The sequence below is a fragment of the Acyrthosiphon pisum genome, chromosome A2 (assembly GCF_005508785.2).
Source record: "Acyrthosiphon pisum isolate AL4f chromosome A2, pea_aphid_22Mar2018_4r6ur, whole genome shotgun sequence".
Lineage (NCBI taxonomy): Eukaryota > Metazoa > Arthropoda > Insecta > Hemiptera > Aphididae > Acyrthosiphon > Acyrthosiphon pisum.
Genome location: NC_042495.1, coordinates 85,376,107 through 85,382,791, shown reverse-complemented (window position 1 = coordinate 85,382,791; position 6,685 = coordinate 85,376,107). Strand labels below are relative to the sequence as shown.

Below are 6,685 nucleotides of genomic sequence, written 5' to 3'. Positions count from 1 at the left end.
TATTGGACAAATAATTATAAAAAAAATAAACTAAAAGAATATAATTGTACAGTCAAAAAATTTTAGAGCTTATATTATTGTTATAGATAGACTTTTTACCTAAAAACTTTTCAGGTGTAATGGATTTGAATAAATTTTGTAGCTCCCCCAAGCACCCCCCTAGTTGCGCCTATGATTACAGTAGGTAATGATTTCAAATAATTTACCTAAACAAAGTGGAAAAGGGGCATTTGCCCAGATTTGTATCAGCTAGGTAAAGTTATGAGGTACCTAATATAGGTACCAAGTACTATTGTTATAAATTTCTACTTAATGATAGATTAATAAAAATAAAGTTAACAATTATTTGACATTATCAATATGGGTAAAATCTGGGGTTTACCCCCCAGTAAAATCATATCAACTACAATCAGAGGTACCTAGACAGTAGACATCCTCACCTATCAGATGTATAAGTACTTAATATTAATGTTTATTATTTTTTATAAGTTATAATCGAGGTTATAATATTTTCATAATTCATCTTAGCTATAATACACATCACACTTAACACCTACTAAATATAATGAAACAGATAGTTAAATAGAAGAACATAATAAATTAAGAATTTGTATCAAACTCTCCTCATTGAAATATTATGGTTGAAATTTGAATGGAATAATTTTTAAATAGGTAGGTAAGACAGTTAACTCCTCAGTTAACTCGCTTAAAATACAAACAGATATTTGAATAATTAAGTTTGCTTGTGATGATACAGGCATGGAATAAACTATAAATAAACCAACCACGGTCAACACATATTTTTATTAAACTTTTATCAGCATTAGGTAATACATTGAATTGTATTTAGGACATTTTGGGCATTAAAATTATGTATATACATGTATTAACATTTTTGATAGAATTATTGATGAATATAATATTATAATAGTACATAAAAATATATTGTTAAAAGACAATAAGTTCTTAGAGCATTTACAACAAAATGTTTGATACCGATCACGATTAACATAGTAGATAGCCATGATATGGAGACAACAGTTCACCTAATCCTAATAACATTGGTGGACAATAATATGATTATATCTCACTAATAATGTGTAATAATGTACAGTATAATGCTATCTGGTCAGTTCTTCATCGCTCTACAAGACTTTTGATGGACTACAGACATATTACCAACAGAGTTGAATACATAGCGTACATAACAAAAAAGAAACCATTTGAAACATAAACTATAAAGATATATTATATAGTGTGATTCTTTTAACAATCAACACTTACAATTTATTGTACCTATTCACATTTTTTTAAACAACCATTGTTTTTGGCAAAAACAATCAATTTTTAATTTTTAAATGGAAACCTATACTGGCTATAGGTAGTATGCATTTTATAATATACCAATTTTAAAATGGTAGTATAATAGGTAGTATATTAAATGTCAATAAACAAACAAATAGTAACTCATATGAACACAGAAATAGCAGACAAACTTTCAGGGGTACCTCACCACTTAACTTCTGTTCTGTACCTAGTTTATATAAATGGTTAGAAATAAAAAGTTATTACTTTAATAAGTATTATCGTATTAATGCAATATAATCAGTACGATAATACCTATTAAAGTAATAACTTTTTATTTCTAACCATTTATCTAAATCTTTCTAAAATATTATAAAAATATGGATGTGAAAAATCAAAAGTTGATAGGTAGATAATGCCTGTGTTTCAACAACAATATAAAATTGTTAAAATTGCAAACATCTTCGAGTTAAAAAAAAGTAAATGATTGATAAAGTTGATATATTTTTTTAAAAAAAGAGCGTGCAATGGTGTTAAAAATTGCCTGTATACTACATAAAATATAATTTGAACTCCGTCCAGTAACTACTTGAATCGAAAAAATTAACAAAAACCACTTGCTCACGACTCGACATTACCACGTCACACAGGCACAATCAGTGGATGTCAGATAAGATATATTATAGTAAATCATTTTTTTTTTTTTTTTGGTACATACCGAAACGAATTTTTTCTTTGTTGGACCTCACAGAGTTCCGTCTTGAGGTCGTTTCACATCGTCGGAGACACAAAACTGCGTTTTATCGATTGACCGTGCGTCGAGGGGGTGCGCGAAAAACGCATATAACAAGCCAGGTCGAAACGAAAACTGAGGAAAACCGGCGACGGAACGAAAAACGACAACAAAAATTCCAACGAGACTCAGACACTGCGACTGACTACGCGAGACTGCGGGGTCGGGGTGATCGCCGATCGGCGGACGGTGATGGTGGCCGACAACCGTTCTGTGTATAATATCAGAGACGCGCTTCAGTCGCGATCGTAGAGTAAGATGGACCACGGCGTTGGTGACCGCGACAGCGCCATCTCGTCGACTGTAATCAAAATGCGTATCAGTCTTTATAGTATGCGTATCACCGGCGCGGCACCGAAATTAATAGATTTTTGTTTATTTTTAACAACTTTATTTATTATTTTCGACCATTTATTATATATTTGTATTTTGTATGTTTACATAGATAGTTCTTTACTCTTAAAGCATAAACGCGTAATAATTGTAATGCTTATAATTAGTATTTAGTACAAACTATTATAATAGTCTATGGTAGGTATAGTGGCGTAGACATTATTTTTGAAAAGGGGGGATGATCAAAAATAGAAAACGACATACCTAAATGGGAGGGGAAAATTGGAAAATCCCCCACCCTGTCAAAACTTTTTACTTAGGTAGTAAAATATTTAACAATAAGGAACAATGAATTTAATTTGAATTGATTCAGAATTCACTTCAAACACAATGTGGAAGATTATCCAATCCAAAGCTAATGGGAGGGGATCTGACCCCCACGCCCCCCTTGTATACGCCACTGTAACTGCTATGCACTATACCTATTACCATTGATAATATATTATTATAGTTAATAAAATATATCTACCTGGCTACTGTAGTACTATATTTAAATTATAAGCTATAAGTCGGGAGCTATTGCTACAAGATCGATAGAATATAACTGCTATATATAGGATAAAAATACATTAAACATAAGTCATAATTAAGCACAATATGGTTGTGTTTTTCTGATGTTTTCAAAAGGGAGGAAGGAATTTTAACTGGCATTAATCGAAGTTTACCCTACTCTTCTAACTTTTTCACCTCTGATTAATAATTGTCAGGGGGTATCTATAGGTATGCTCCTCCTATTAGTTGAACGTTTTAAGCACTCAAAACCTCCAGCAGTCCAGCATATAGAAATACCAAATTATATATTTTATGGACAACAAAAAATGAATTCGTAATACCTAATATGATGGTCAAACAAATCCCGATAGGCTGATTCCACAACTCACAAGTCACAATATAACTGGGCCGTCACCCGTCGGGTTACTTTTTAAATTGGTAGGGGGAATCTACCCATCTATCTATTGTGTACTCGTGAATACTCTGTGTACTCGGTTGGAAGTGGGCAGTGGACTGTTATTTATTATAAATTATAATTAAATTAAAATTAAAAAAAATCACTAAATATATCCAGGACAGAACAAATTTAAAAGGCCGGTCAAATAGTTTTCCCGGTCCAATTTTTTTTCAGTCGGTGGACTATACTGCCTTGAAATGACGCAACTGGGGCAGAAATGTATATTATAATTTATAGATGTACAAATAAATGTACGATAATTAATTAATTAAAATTATGTTGCGTGCGGTAAATAACTTAAAAATAATTATACTTAGTGTCACATATATACCAACAAGTAATAACCAAATACATCACGTGCGGCATAGCCTGCAGTATTATAGGGGTATTCCTGTATAGGCATCAAGCATGTAATAACTAATAACTTCTACATGAATAACCACCTCCCGGGCAGAATCGCAGATTTTTTAGAGATAATGATGACGAAGAGAAAAGCGAGGACAACGACTTTGTCATTCATATTATATGACATATCACATATGTATGGAAGATTTGAGAGCAGTTTACCACTTGATGTTTAATATAATATTATGCTTTAGTTTTCGACTATTAGGTAACCAATATAATACGTATAAATGTATAATACACACACACACACACACTCACACTAATCGCAGGTTACTGGGTGATTTTATGACATCAATGAAAATACTGATATGAATTAAAACTAATCAAGATTTGATTTAAAACCTACGAAAGAGACAAAGACACAAAGCTACAAGCCTACAAAATAAAATCTAATACAAAGAGTTTTAACTTTTAAGCTGATATATCTATACATATTACATATAATTTTGATATCATGGTAATTAGGTAATTACTATTACAATTATTAATTTATAGGAACTATAGTCGTGATATTTGGCTAAGCCATTCTAAATATTATGAAGTATGTAAGTTGTAATATATATTATTTTTTAAGCTTAAGATAATCAAACATAACCTGTGTGGAAATATATTTAAGCCATAATTAATTCTAATTTTAGGTTCTGAGCGGAGCGATGAATCTATTGTTTTACAATGATGTGTGTTTTTTTTATTATTTTATTTATTTTTTATTCTTAATTTATTCTGTCCTAAATATTATACTATCTTTCTAATTAAAAAAAAATTTTAGAATATTAATTAAAAACTAAATCTAACAGTCGCATTCATTCAAAATACATTAGAAAACCAAAATAAACAATCAAATTTTCCTCTAGATTTATGTCAAGCACGAAGCAATATTAGAATCTGATATAGGTACTCATGTACCATTCTGGTCTTCTGGAAATTAAATCATCCATCGTTTGAGAATTTTTCAGAAAAATATACTGGTAAATTTGTTATAGAGTACTTACCAGTCTAAAATTCGCAAAAATTATGTTTCAACAGTAAGTTTCTGATAATAAAAATAATGATAAATAATGTAAAATAATCAATGTTTTTTAACCAACTGGTTAGATAACAGGCAAATATTACGTGGTGCTATAATATAATATTTATAAAATAATTTAGGGCCCAGAACTTGTTGATCTAAAAATCTGGAAATTATATCAAAATTATCATATAATCAAATATGATTATAAATTATAATTGTATTATATTAACAAAAAATATGTTAAAAATTTAATTAAAAATGTGTAGGTACAGTATAAATAAATACGTCAAAATGACAAATGAAAACTATTATCGATGGGTAATAAGTAATAACTAATAACCCACGATTTCCTATTTTTTTGAATGTATAAGATACTTAGATTTACCAAATAATATTATAACTTAATAACATATAGTCTAGTCATGACTTCAGACTTGTATATTATACACTGTATGTACATAATACTCATAATAGAACTAAGTGTCCGCGTTCTACATCCGTATTAAGTGTTCGCGTTATGCATTTTAAGCAATGGACCGTACAGACACACATACAAGTGACCGTTTACCGACAACCACGGACCTTGGCTATCGATATATTATTTGTAACATCATAGTAAAGTTGGTCTTCTACACGAAGACAATTATTCTAAGCCATATCTGTTGTCTGTTAATGTATGAAGAACTTAAAAAATGTTATTTCCAAACTATTGGTCAAATATTTAAAAAAAATTGTCACACAGTTAAAATGTGGTGGTGAAAATGAAACACGTGGGCATAGGCGCAAATAGGGGGGGCTTTAGGGGCTAAGCCCCCAAAAATGTCCATAGCCCCCAAACATTTCTTACATTTTGTTTTAAGCTTATTCAATATTATCAAAGTAAGGCTCTATTAGCCCTATTAGCCCCCCAAATCTCAAACGCTATTTGCGCCTATGCACGTGGGTGATGCAAGTATGTAACTTAAATGTTTTTATCTCACTGGCCGAAAGTTCGTATTGTACTCTGCAGTGGCGTAGCCAGGGGGGTGTTTGAACCCCCCCATTGACATTTTCCCTCCTAATAAATATATTGTTTATAGAGTTCGGGACTGCTTGCAAGTTATACATTTGTCTTATGAAATGGCGAAATTGAATACAATGTTTGAATTTGCATATTTGTGTATTTTTTAACTTAAATGTACATACAATTGTCGGGAAAAATTATATTTGGATAACATTTAAAAATATCTTAAAAAATATCATGTTTGGTTAGGTACACTAGGCGATAATTCTGAGATTTGGGGAGGCCGAAGCCTTTTATAATACCATCCTATTATAAAATTAAATAAGCTTAAAAAAATTAAGTTAATGTTTGGGAGGGGCGGAAGGCTGTTAAAGTTGTTGGTGGACAGTTGGCCCTATGTTCGCATATGTTAGATTTCAAAGGTATCTTTGTGACAAAACTTTGTTTAAGCTATAATTGACATCTAGATTGTAGATCGTACGAAGAAATGAACATCAGTAGATATAGATACGTGTTCGTTTATCAAGGTGTTCACATATCACGTTATTCGTTATTACTTATTAGTTATTTATTAACCTAGTACCTATTGTATAGGTATGCCAGTATTTTTAAAAATTAAGTTATTATTTATTTATTTATCACGTTTATATACCTACTTATTTTTTAGTTTGTTATTACCAAAATTGCAATATGTTTTATGATTTTTCAAAAAATAATATAAACATGTTGCTATATAGTACATATATTTAAGCATATATTAAGCATTTTGACTGCATATTTCGATATATTTAGTGCAACAAGTCAAGAACTGAACCCTAAATT

The 6,685-nt window shown here is 30.5% G+C and overlaps 2 protein-coding genes across 2 annotated transcripts in view; both read right to left on the bottom strand.

Annotated features, from left to right (window-relative positions):
- The window catches only part of LOC100569034 (CDC42 small effector protein homolog), a 24,338-nt gene extending 22,022 nt beyond the window's left edge, over positions 1-2,316 (bottom strand). The window contains exon 1 of the mRNA XM_003241073.4: positions 2,024-2,316. The gene's annotated coding sequence lies outside the window, so the exon portion shown is untranslated. The remainder of the gene's footprint in view (positions 1-2,023) is intronic.
- The window catches only part of LOC103311996, a 14,415-nt gene that overhangs the window by 1,985 nt on the left and 5,745 nt on the right, over positions 1-6,685 (bottom strand). The window lies entirely within an intron of this gene.